The sequence below is a fragment of the Salmo salar genome, chromosome ssa17, assembly GCF_905237065.1.
Source record: "Salmo salar chromosome ssa17, Ssal_v3.1, whole genome shotgun sequence".
Classification (NCBI taxonomy): Eukaryota; Metazoa; Chordata; class Actinopteri; order Salmoniformes; family Salmonidae; genus Salmo; species Salmo salar.
The window spans coordinates 65145213-65158949 of NC_059458.1; the positions used below are offsets into that span (position 1 = coordinate 65145213).

The 13737-nt window shown below is 42.2% G+C and overlaps 1 long non-coding RNA gene across 1 annotated transcript; it reads right to left on the minus strand.

Annotated features, from left to right (window-relative positions):
- Nucleotides 1-6349: 6349 nt before the first annotated feature.
- On the minus strand, nucleotides 6350-11977 carry LOC106576410 (uncharacterized). Its single transcript, XR_006760157.1, has 2 exons — nucleotides 11799-11977; nucleotides 6350-9173 (listed from the first exon to the last, which is right to left on the minus strand). It is a non-coding gene; the product is annotated as an uncharacterized lncRNA (long non-coding RNA).
- Between the last annotated feature and the right edge of the window lie 1760 nt (nucleotides 11978-13737).

The following is a 13737-nucleotide window of genomic DNA, read 5'->3' on the forward strand; positions in this document are numbered from 1 at the left end:
AGAAAAGTTATTAGAAGTCACGAACCATGATCACACCACGTACGACTGGTCTAATACTTAGAGTACTTCCGTCGTGAGGTTAGCTCCTCCGTGGATAACATAGCTATGAAATAGACTTCATACCTACCGCCACTACAATAGTGGAAGACACCGTGACTTGTAGAAAACTACTACAGACTCCCTTGACACCAATTCTGACTGACCTCCAGGCATTGACCAGAAAATTACCTGACTACGTCAGACTCATTCTGAACAAGTTGTAATCTGCCAGGATACTTGGTTTTCTTCCCTTGACATGCGCGATTGTGTATGCATAACGGAACATCCAATTAGGATTTATGCTAGGATCACTTAAGGGTCCAAGCAAAATACCAGCCTTAGTAAAGTTGAACATTTACTTCTAGGCCTTTGACTCTACAGCACTCACCAGTTTTCTAACCAGAAGTCCATAGGTCATCCCTGTAGACTGCCCAAAACTAGTGCCTTACAGCTGTAGACTTATCATATAGTTGTCAACTTAGGATAGTACCCTAAGCGCCACCCCGCAAATTAGGAAAGCCCTAAATATGACATTAGACAATGCTATGATAGGGTCATTTTGCCAAGACCATGGACGTAGATAGAATACAGTCCAATTAGATGATTAAGGTGGCATAACTATATTTTGTTTTGTTTATGCTTTAATTCATTTTGTTTCATTTTCTTCGGCACATAGAAAGTGATAAAGCCATAAACAACTCCCCCATACAACCATCAGTTAGTGCCACAACGCCGCTCATTTGGGAGGAAATGTAATGATATATTTCATGAGTGTGTGTGCGTTGTTAACATCTGCCTAAGTTACTGCCCAGATATTCCAGTCTGGACGACCAGACGACAGGTCCGGAACGGCGATCCCAATCTGGACATCCGCTGCCGAGCCATGGAACGGACTTCTTCATTTGCAGAGACCCTACCCGGGTCGACCACCAGAGGGGGGACTGCAATAGTAACCACCAACTGGACATCTGCTGCCCAGCCTTGGAGCGGACTTCTTCATTTGCAAACACCCTACCCGGGTCGACCACCAGATGGGGACCACAACGATGATCCACAACCAGGACAACCCACGTTCATTTTTATGTTGGTTTACAACATGCAGGTTAATCGCAAGATTGAACCCAACATGGGGGGACTGTCATGACGTTGGCCTGTGGGTAAGGTTTATGACCCCCCATAAATACCTTTCTCCCTTCCCCTCTCTTTCTGACCCTACTGAAGGACTTGAATAGCCTGTGTTAAATATAGAGAGTCTGGGAACATCAAACAAATGGGGAAAAGGAACCATATTTTGGTAATAAAACCAGTTGGAAATATGCTTGGGAACGTAATGAGTATGGATGTCAGTTCGGTTGTCATCTGAGACATTATGACTGATGACAGGACGACATAAACTGTACCTGAGAAAGTATACACCCTCTAGTTATCAGAGTAACATGGAATTGTTATGCAATTGAAATGTTTGATATTGAAATTGTTTGTTAGGAGATTAAATGTAATTTTAGCTTCCAAATGAGAGAATTGGGTTTTCATAAGGAAAGTGCCCTGCTTGATCAGTGGCCCACCCCTGTGAAGAGACAGGGGTTATAAACAATGAAACACATCCTTCCCCCTCTCCACTATATAAGCCTTTGACGAAAAGATAACCATGTTCCAGTACGTGAGGTCTGCAGCCTCTACGTTAGAAGGACACACGTCAAGTACAGAACTAAGCCAACCTCGGCGTGAGCTTTGGTGGCGAATGGTATGAACTTTGATCTTATTCACTACAGAAGTGATACTTCCTAGCCGTTGAGTTAGCAGCGGCCGCTGTAGACGGGGGCTAGGAAAGGACGGACGACGGATCCAGTCTAACAGACAGACAAAGATACCACCACGTATCCAATTTACCACCAGAGACATTCTTCCGAGGACAGGAAGATCTGTTGGCCAACCCGGCCAGCATCTACGACCAATCTACCGAAGCGCAGCTCAGAGTAAATATTTATTGCATTTTCCTTTTCCAAATGGGCGGTAATTTAGAATGCATAAGATAAGATTTAGATGCACTATTGTAAGTGGTTGTTCCACTGGATATTATAAGGTGAATGCACCAATTTGCCAGTCGCTCTGGATAAGAGCGTCTGCTAAATGACTTAAATGTAAATGTAAATGTAATAATGTATTTACGATAGCATAGCTGCTGTTTCTTTGTTCCTAAGTCTTCCCGCTCTTTCATTCAAGCCCAACCCCCTTTCCTTTGTGTAACCAGCCATCATGTATGACATCATTTGTATTCGGTGTATTTGTAATTCTGTGTGATTAGTTTAGGTATTTAGTAAATAAATAATTAAACCCAATTTTGTATTGCTGATTCAACTTGTTAGCCAGGGTTCGTGAAGATAGCCAAGAATTTACAACTTTCATTATGAGACTGAAAATAAGATAAGGGTTAATATTGACTGCTATCGATGTAAAATATGACTAAGTATTTTAAGAGTTTATTCGGAAGATAACGGCTCTATAAACGTTCTTCCGTGGTGCCCCGACTTTCTAGTTAATTACATTTACATGATTAGCTTAATCAGGTAATATTAATTACAGAGAAAGGATTTTATAGGTTAGCATGTCATATCACTTAATCCGGCATAGCCAAAGACACGACAAAATAAAACCGCAACTGTTAAAAGTATCTGCATGAAGTGCAAATATAGTATATTACTGTAAGAGATGCTTTGGTTTAATTTCACTCAGGAACATATTCGTGTCTGCTTGCAAGCTGAAAATCTTTGCCTGTGCATGTTTAGGCTAGCTGCCCCTCCCCCAGGCTACTGTACTGATGTTACAAGCTTGATTCAGAAGATAGGCAAAGGGATTTTTTATTAGCAAGAGAAGAATGGTTTTACTTTTCAGTGCTAGTTAAGGATACTATGGGTCTAGTTAACACGTTTCACATAGGATTTATTAACTACCAAAAGGTAAGACATGTATTTAATTATGCTGCTGCTCTGCACACACAAGCTTGTTAGCTAGCTAGCTAGATCAAATGACATTCAAAGTTCCCCCATAAAAGCAGCTCCTCCCAGGTATAATTCTGTGGACCTAATTCAGATAATGCATGTCATAACAAGATGCCCGGCGCTTCAAGCCTCCTCCTCTACCCTTTCTCACTCTCTCCTCACCTGCAAATGTTCAGTTGCATCTTGCGCCATAAATTAGGCTACACTTGTCTGTCCATCACACATGTAAATAACTAGCTTGCCTGCTGTATCCGCACTTACTTGTGAAGTAATTGAATGAACTAAATGTAAAAAACTGTTGTTTTCAGAGGTTGAAAAGGAACAGACAGGAACCATATAAACCACAACTTTTGGGGGGGTTTGAACCGGTTCAGAACTTTAATTTTCTGGTTTTAATAGTAGAACGAAATGAAACAAAATGGTGGTTCTGTTCAGAACGAAACAATTGGGAAATAATTTTGGTTCCAACCCCTGGTTCGCACAGAGCATCATTTATGTGCCACTTGTTGCAATATGTTTGTTACCCTCATGGCAGCCAGTAGGGGTAGAACAGCCTCAAACCAGTCACCCCCATGTCCAGGCCAAAGATCATTTCCCCATTGTCTTGGCAGAGGGCCCATTTAGTTATCATGTAACCCATTTATCCACAAGGATACTAGATAAATAGTTTTTCTCAATGCATCTGACTCATTCATGGCATCCCCCCTTTCCCCCCTCTCTACACACGTACACACACTCACTGGCTTCGAAGTCCGATCGCTAACCTTGGCACATAGCTTGCTAGCACGAGAGCCCCTCCTTTCTCTGTTTCATAAAAACTTTTCATTTTCCCTGGGTTTAAATTAAGGATTTTCCTACTCCAAGCCTTTATCCACCTTCCCAAAACTCAGATTCTGAGAAGGTTCATCTCAGTAGAGGATATTTCAATGTGGATGCCTTTTGAAAGTAAATTAAAGACGATAAAATCTGCCTGTCAAGTAAAGGGCATTTGTTGTTCTTGTTGGCGTCCAGAGGCAGTTTCAGGAGATTTACTGAACTTTTTCATGGGTCACCGTGTTTATGGGGTAACTGAGGACGCTACCACATAGTTGGTGGAGCAACTGAGAGCAGCTGAGTTTCCTTTACACTGCACACATCAAATCAAATTTTATTGGTCACATACACATGGTTAGCAGATGTTAATGCGAGAGTAGTGAAATGCTTTTGCTTCTAGTTCCGAGCATGCAGTAATAATATCTAGCAAGTAATCTAACAATTTCACAACAACTACCTTATACACACAAGTGTAAGGAATAAATAAGAATATGTACATATAAATATATGGATGAGCGATGGCCGAACGGCATAGGCAAGATGCAGTAGATGGTATAGAGTACAGTATATACATATGAGATGAGTAATGTAGGGTATGTAAACATTATATAAAGGGGCATTGTTTAAAGTGACTAGTGATACATTTATTACATCCAATTTTTAATTATTAAAGTGGATAGAGATTTGAGTCCGTATGTTGGCAGCAGCCACTCAATGTTAGTGATGGTTGTTTAACAGTCTGATGGCCTTGAGATAGAAGCTGTTTTTCAGTCTCTCACTCCCAGCTTTGATGCACCTGTACTGACCTCGCTCGGGTGGTTGTTGTCCTTGATGAACTTTTTGGCCTTCCTGTGACATCGGGTGGTGTAGGTGTCCTGGAGGGCAGGTAGTTTGCCCTGTGATGCGTTGTGCAGACCTCAGCCTTGCGGTTGTGGGCGGAGCAGTTGCCGTACCAGGCGGTGATACAGCCCGACAGGTTGCTCTCGATTGTGCATCTGTAAAAGTTTGTGTGTTTTTGGTGACAATCCGAATTTCTTCAGCCTCCTGAGGTTGAAGAGACGCTGCTGCGCCTTCTTCACCACGCTGTCTGTGATGTGATGTGTACGCTGAGGAACTTAAAACTTTCCACCTTCTCCACTACTGTCCCGTCGATGTGGATAGGGGGGTGCTCCTGTAACAGCGTAGGTTCCGTCCCTCTCTTCGCCCCAACCCGGGCTCGAACCAGGGACCCTTGCACACATCAACAACTGACACCCCACGAAGCATCGTTACCCATCGCGCCACAAAAGCCGCAGCCCTTGCAACGCAAGGGGAAACCCTACTTCAAGTCTCAGAGCGAGTGACGTCACCGATTGAAACGCTATTAGCGCGCACCACCGCTAACTAACTAGCCATTTCACATCGGTTACACTCCCTCTGCTGTTTCCTGAAGTCCACGATCATCTGTTGAAAGACAGTTTTTTATCTACTTAATGCTGCAATATGTAACTTTTAGGGCGACCTGACCAAATCCACATAGAAATGTGAATTATAGATTTGTCATTCTCATTGACAGCAGGTAAAAGGTGTGGTAGATCTGTTCTATGTGCGCTATTTCTATGCTTCTCATTTTTGCGTCTTTTACTTTCGGTTTTGTACACCAGCTTCAAGCAGCTGAAAATGCAATATTTTTGGTTATGGAAAGTATATTTCACAGATGGTACAATGATTCTCTACACTATACTTGCTTGTTTTGTCACATAATCTGAAATTAGGCGAACTATTCGAATTTTAGCAACCAGGAAATGGCAGAGGAATTCCTGCATGGTGCACCTTTAAATAAGCTGGCCAATGAGACTGCTATTGCCTTTGAGGACACTGGAATGTACCCTTCAGTGTGAGGTCACATGCTCTTGATTTTTCTCTTGTTATGTTCTATCTAGTCCAGAGGTTCCTCTGAAAAAAACCCCGCTGCCCTAGTCAGTCTTGGAGTCCATTTAAGGACAATGGCAACAATAGTCTCATGGTCTGGCCATTTAGACCACAGAACACACAGACACTCCTGCTCTTTAAAGACCCACTGCAGTGGAAAGTAAACTATTCTGTAAAAATATGTCTTGACCTTATCTATGATGTTGCACAATAGTTTGGAAATAATACTTTTAATGGATATGAGTTTTGTTTTGTTTTCAAGTTGCCTTAAAAAGCAAAAGGTCATGTGTCATATCAAATGAAATGATATTGCTTTTCTAAAAATAAAGCTTATAACATGCAGTACATGCCAAGTAAGTGACTCATAAACATTTGCGATTTGAGTTTGATATAATCAAATGCATTCTCAGTGGTCCTAATGGTTGAAGACTGTTCCTTGGAAGGCAGTATGAACCATGACTCAAGGCTGCAACTGGACACAGCAGTGAAATAAATATAATTGTTGGTGGCACCACATTAGGGACAAATTCTGTGGAAACTGATGACATCATCCCATGAACTATCTCAAAAGTAATTCAAGCCAGGGAAACAGATTTTAACAGATCTTTACTGAACAGTTAGTGCAAAACATCTGTAAAACATCTGTAAAACATCCTAACTGAAAGATGAGACAAAATGACTCAAAAGTGAACGCTGAGTTCATATCTACTAATGAATCTATGTAACATAAGTTATCCATTCAAATCGAAATTGAAAATGTTCATATATAAAAAATAAATTTTTATGGGATTGTATTCCTTTTCTACAACAGACATAGCGTTGATTTAATTTTCAGGTGACTGAAGCAATGCTTTCCAAAACATGTACATTTCAGGGATGAGGTGATGTTGGGCATTTAGGATGTACTACCTTGAACACAGTTTGTCAAGTTTGTCATGTTTAGAGGGGAGAAAATAGGTTAGTGAGTGCCATTCCACATTGGACACACAAAGGGCTAGTAGCCATCAGACTGAAAGGCAAACATGTCGCCAAAGAGGAAGTGAGTTTTGTTTTGGTATCACACACACACACACACACACACACACACACACACACACACACACACACACACACACACACACACACACACACACACACACACACACACACACACACACACGTACCAGTTGATCCTGATCGGACATGATGTCTGTGCCGGCCAGGAGACAGTGCGTAAACATTGCCTACATCAACACCGTCACAAAGAGTGGAAAACCAAAGCATGAGGGGACCCACGACACCAACACTACTGTACTTTCTGTCATGTGGGATGACGGCTAAAATGAAGGCAGAATCATTTGACGCAGTGTAAAAGTTTTATTTTATGGAATGGACCAACTGGTTTTCGATACCTAACAGCAACACAGTAAAGAGTTTTAAAAACAATGTGTAGTATATTGATAATGTTAAGGTCTGTACATTAGGTCATGGACATTATAGAACACATTTAGACTTTATGACTATTGACTCCAGGACTAAGCATCCTATACTCAATATTCATTTCCATCCTGTCCAATTTCTATGCTAATAGCTGTCATTTGCTTCCACCCATCTTATCTCTCCCAGCATGTGACCTAAACTACGGAGATTTGAGAAGGTATACATGTGCAAGTTAAAGTGCTTTTACAGTGGTTACTACAGTATCAGTTACGTTTGTGGACTGACATGGTTTGCAACAAGGTCTTGACCCTCACGTGGACATACATAAGGTTTTCATCACAGTACAGGGCAGTGTCCAGTCTGACATCAGTCTTCTACATGAATAATTAAATTCAGCCTCCCAGCGGCTAGATCGGCCGTAGCATCTTTTTGATATGAAGCATTACCTTGGTAATCCTCTTAGTGGTGGGAAAGTGGTTTAGAGGTGCATTCTTTATAACAGCAGCACAAATGGGGGGGATCACTGCCCCGAGGGGCCTGGGTTCAGGGTAGACCACTCCCTCTAAGGCTCTTCAAAACTTTTTATGAAGATTTCCTGGGATGGGATTGCCCGCCTGCATTGCAGTGAACCCGCTGACACCTCTGCACAGTGTGTGATGTGATGGGATGGAGGGGTGGAGGGAGGGGGCGAGGGGAGGTGGGGGCCAGGGTGGTTTGGGTTCAATCTGGATGGGAAACTCAGGGAAATGGTGTTGCCGCGGGAATGCAAGGCTGTTTGAGCCATGCAGACTGAGAGGATTAAGGGGATCAGGAGCGGGAAAGGTGGCCAGACACACACAAATACACTCACACGTACACATGCGTATACACACACATGTATACACACACTAACCAGGGCACGTCAGTCACAACATTCTCTGCAGCCCACGCTGGGACACGATGAAAGACAGAGAGAGACAGAGAGAGACAGAGAGAGACAGAGAGACAGAGAGACAGATTTACAATGAACATTGGTGTAGTGGGGGCTATACGCCGTATACCCACTTTTTTCCAGTGGGAATTGCATATTACTTCTTAATCCCTACTGATGCGTATCAAAGTAGTATAGTGAAGGTATATGCCATTTCAATTATGTAGTACAATAGCGAAATCATGCACAAAGTAGCCTAAACAATCGCAAAGTATGTGAATATAGGCTATTCACATTCATGCTGCACACATTGCTAGTTTTAGCGGAATATCAGGCAGGAAGAGCACACAGCTCTCAACTGGTTGTTGTCGCATGGAGCAGCTCACAGAATTGAAAGACATCAGTAGCCGGTTATGGACTTCAAACTTCACATTTTTGAAGTTTTTCGATTAAAAATTGTAATTTTGAGAGTGAAAACATGAAACTACTATAGGAAAATGTTTGGCAAAATTAGAGTATACCGACTTCTCCAAGCACCACTACACCACTGACAATAACAGTCACCACACTCAATAACAGACAATAACAGTCACCACACTCAATAACAGACAATAACAGTCACCACACTCAATAACAGACAGACAGACAGACAGACAGACAGACAGACAGACAGACAGACAGACAATGAGACTCAATGAGAGACAGGCAGACAGGCTTAAGATGACACTAGAAAGACAGGCTTAAGATAAGACTAGATTAGACCATTAATACATTGGCCTAACTCTTTGTAAGTGTTAGAAAAAGTACTCTGAGACTTACAAAGATCCAACAGCATACGCTGAGGTAATTAGACACACAATTGGTACACTCAACAAGTCGTAGACCATGAAAGAAACATCAACAGAGACCCTGAGACAAGGCTGTGAAGAAGACATGCATACTAGGCCTACTTACAGATGAGTGCACTGTTTTCCCTCTGCCACAGCAGTTGTTGCTGCGTGATTTTGGTCGATTTGCTCAACGGCATTGTCGCAGTGCACCATGCCGGAAGTGCTGTGAAATACCATCTCCATGACCATTTCCTGTGGATGACAGGAGGTTAAGGGGACAGACATGAGGCATTATGACACAGCTTCCTGTCTGACAGCTTCCTGTCTGACATAGTGTCAGCATTGGAGAAGATAAGGAAATATGTTCTCAGGAAGAGCTGTGGAAATGTTTTCAAGTGTCTTCTGAGAAGGGGAAGGAAATGTGGTGTTGTGATGTTGATCAAGCACATTTTCCACTGTGGCTGAAATGGTGGCTGAAACAGTGGCTGAAATGGTGGCGTATACATCAGACCGGACTACTAGTATTTCTACGACTAGTACACCAATAGTTCCTTATTACAAATGGTAACTGCTCTTTTCTTTATCAGAGTCAGCCAGTTCTTAACCACATCAGACAGAAAGAAAACAGCGCCACATTGGTCTGGGGTTAGTTTCATATCCCTTCTGAACACATTTCTATCCACAACATGTCCTGTTCTCTCATTGCTTACATGTACTTTTTTGATGAACAACTCTTTTATTTTATTTGAGCAGTAAAATCCTTTAGTGCGGACAAGCTTTCTTGGAAAAGATGTGTTGACAAGTTGTGTGAGTGTGTTACTAGAGCTGAACATTGGCATGTCGGATTCATTTAAGGGCTCACTTTGCTTCCAAAATATGAACAGAAAACATTTAAAATGTTGCTTTGTAGTTTACACTACATGTAAATGTTAAAGTAATTGTGTGACGTGGGTGAAGGATTGTGATAAAAAAGACAATTTAATGTTTTATTGTTGAGAAACGTGAAGAAACGTATATGGCCAATAATAATTATAGTAATGAAAATTGCACACAAAAAACATGATCATCAACTTCCTACATAGAACATGGAGGCAGATTCATGACAGGATGCTGATAGTATATCCGTCGTAAATCCAAAATGACCTACTTACCGAGTGGTGTGAATGTATTGTAGGTTTGAACCTCCTAGTGTAGACTGTTTAAACCTCCCAGTGTAGATTGTTGGAACCAACCAGTGTAGACTGTTGGAACCTCCCAGTGTAGACTGTTTAAACCTCCCAGTGTAGACTGTTTGAACCTCCCAGTGTAGACTGTTTAAACCTCCCAGTGTAGACTGTTTGAACCTCCCAGTGTAGACTGTTTGAACCTCCCAGTGTAGACTGTTTGAACCTCCCAGGGTAGACTGTATGAACTCCCTAGTGTAGACTGTTTGAACCTCTCAGTGTAGACTGTTTGAACCTCCCAGTGTAGACTGTTTGAACCTCCCAGTGTAGACTGTTTGAACCTCCCAGTGTAGACTGTTTAAACCTCCCAGTGTAGACTGTTTAAACCTCCCAGTGTAGACTGTTTAAACCTCCCAGTGTAGACTGTTTGAACCTCCCAGTGTAGACTGTTTGAACTCCCCAGTGTAGACTGTTTGAACCTCCCAGTGTAGACTGTTTGAACCTCCCAGTGTAGACTGTTTAAACCTCCCAGTGTAGACTGTTTGAACCTCCCAGTGTAGACTGTTTAAACCTCTCAGTGTAGACTGTTTGAACCTCCCAGTGTAGACTGTTTAAACCTCCCAGTGTAGACTGTTTGAACCTCCCAGTGTAGACTGTTTGAACCTCCCAGTGTAGACTGTTTGAACCTCCCAGTGTAGACTGTTTGAACTCCCCAGTGTAGACTGTTTGAACCTCTCAGTGTAGACTGTTTGAACCTCCCAGTGTAGACTGTTTGAACCTCCCAGTGTAGACTGTTTGAACCTCCCAGTGTAGACTGTTTGAACCTCCCAGTGTAGACTGTTTAAACCTCCCAGTGTAGACTGTTTAAACCTCCCAGTGTAGACTGTTTGAACCTCCCAGTGTAGACTGTTTGAACCTCCCAGTGTAGACTGTTTGAATATCCCGGTGTAGACTGTTTCAACCTCCTAGTGTAGACTGTTTGAATATCCCGGTGTAGACTGTTTAAACCTCCCAGTGTAGACTGTTTGAATATCCCGGTGTAGACTGTTTCAAACTCCTAGTGTAGACTGTTTGAATATCCCGGTGTAGACTGTTTAAACCTCCCAGTGTAGACTGTTTGAATATCCCGGTGTAGACTGTTTAAACCTCCCAGTGTAGACTGTTTGAATATCCCGGTGTAGACTGTTTCAAACTCCTAGTGTAGACTGTTTGAATATCCCGGTGTAGACTGTTTAAACCTCCCAGTGTAGACTGTTTGAATATCCCGGTGTAGACTGTTTAAACCTCCCAGTGTAGACTGTTTGAATATCCCGGTGTAGACTGTTTCAACCTTCTAGTGTCTTCAGGTTGACCATATAAGACATGTTCCCATCTTTGTTGTTTCTTCATCTCCTTGGTTTCTGACCTTCATAGTTTTCAAGAGGAGATTCTGTGGACTTTACTCACAAGGCCATCACACTAGGAGCCCCTGACACACACAGACACTCCACCCCGCCTACTTTCCACATGCCAGGTGGGACCTAAACCCACTTTCAGCCATGTTTAAACTCTACTAAACTCTAGTATAAGCTACGTTATCAGCTTCTTTTTTCCATTTTATTGTAGAAAGACTGATAAGCAGGATACAGTAAGATTCAATGCAGAAATGTGATTGACAAAGGGGCTCAGGAGTAAAAAAAAAAGAGGATTGTGACTATGCACTTTCATGGCTTACCATAGCTAGTGTAGCGGGTTTCTTATGCACCACAGGAGAACCAAGAAATGAAGAGCAACACCACGGCTGTCTTTTAGGCTTTTATGTCGATCTGCAATAGTATTATGAAAAGACAGGACAGGAACACATCAGTCTCCAATGCACCACCTGACAAGTTGTTCTTTCTCTCTCAGTGTTTTCTCAGACTCTCACAATCACACTCATACATAAAGCCATAATGTATAGTATAAAATAATAACCAGTCCTTAATACAAAGAATGTATAATCTTAATTCTTAGACAATAGAACCATACCTGCAATAGTATTATGAAAAGACAGGACAGGAACACATCAGTCTCCAATGCACCACCTGACAAGTTGTTCTACACAGGAGCATGAAGAAAGGTAAAACACATATCCTGTCTCACATCCCCAATACATTGCTAGGTGCTTTCAGTGTTGATAGTAGCAAAATACAACAACTCATGTACAAAACCACTGCAACACAAACAAGTTACAACATAAAATCGCCTTAGAGGGCAAAACTACATCCCCCATAATGCAACACCATCACTAGTCGGCAGCTCAGCTAGCCGTCTGCATCACAGAAAGAAAGTCATACTAGCTAGCAACACTTTTAGCACTCTGTAACTATATTAATAACAACAATAAAACTCTGAAAGTTACGTGTTTCGATAGTCTCACATCCCCTTATAACAATATCTACAGCATTAACCTTGGGACGTTTATTTATTTCACGTTACGGACTTCTACAAAGGAGTAATCTGCAACCCGTACCTTTCTCTCTCAGTGTTTTCTCAGACTGAGGAGAGCGGGATCTATGGGTAGTACCAGGGTGTCAGTAGGTGACGTAAGCACCCAGATAAAATAAAATACATTTAATGAAACAAAACCTGAAGATGTTAACATCATTCAGCTACTGTAGCTGCCTACCTAACATCAACAGGCATCACCAGTAGCGCAACAATTAAAATTAGAAACCAAAAGTAAAGTTCCTGGCGATCTGACTCCCCCCTTCTGTCTGAACTTGGAACATTCCTGTTCGCGGGCTTTTGGCCACTGACCCTCAACCTGATTGTTCTGTTCTGCGTTGTGTACTATTCTAATAATTTGAAGTTTGCTGGAATAACCATTTTAACTCTACTACACTAGCATCTTCGAACTTCTACAGTGAACCACACTTTGATAAGAGTTTTGTTTGGAATTTCATGATTGTTTCTTTACTTGGGGGTTCATTCTAAAACTGCACGTCTAATGCTGTTCAGTCAAATGATTGTTGAGTCCTATCGATTCCAGCAGCATTTACAGACTTGGTAGGGATACTGTAGCTATTAGTTCAAAATGGAGGGTACCATATGTGACTATTCATGTCCTGCCTTGAGGAAGACTATGAAAGTCAGAACATAGTCTGGAAGAACCAAAGAGTACGGATTGCAACGACCATCAAGTGCTTCAAAAACCAAGACGAGCCAAGAGAACTGGGTTGACTTGAGTTGCGTGAAACTCTGGAGGGGTGAGAAAGAAGAGTTGGGTTACCAGGTGGCAAGGGGCCTGTCGGCACAGTTATGGAAGGGTCAGGAGAGGTGGAATCTGATAGGGGTCAGGGACCCATGAAAACCTGGAGCTTTCTCTCCTCTCAGTCGCTTCTTCCTCAGACCCCACGGCCGCCTGGCTCTCTGACTGTCTGTTCCTTTGTCCAACGTTGATTATATAAGTCTACGGTGTCCGTTCACCCACCCACTGAGATAGATCATATGAGATACTGATACACACTGCCAATGATCTCTACCGCTGTGCAGGGGGTCGAAACAGTTTATTTGTGCAGTCTCATTATTACATAGGCACGGACATTCACTCAAGTTCTTGGTATGTTCTGTAGGAAAATAGGAACTTGTTCACACGCAAACTTAGCTGTCATCATAAGTGATTGGATCATTTT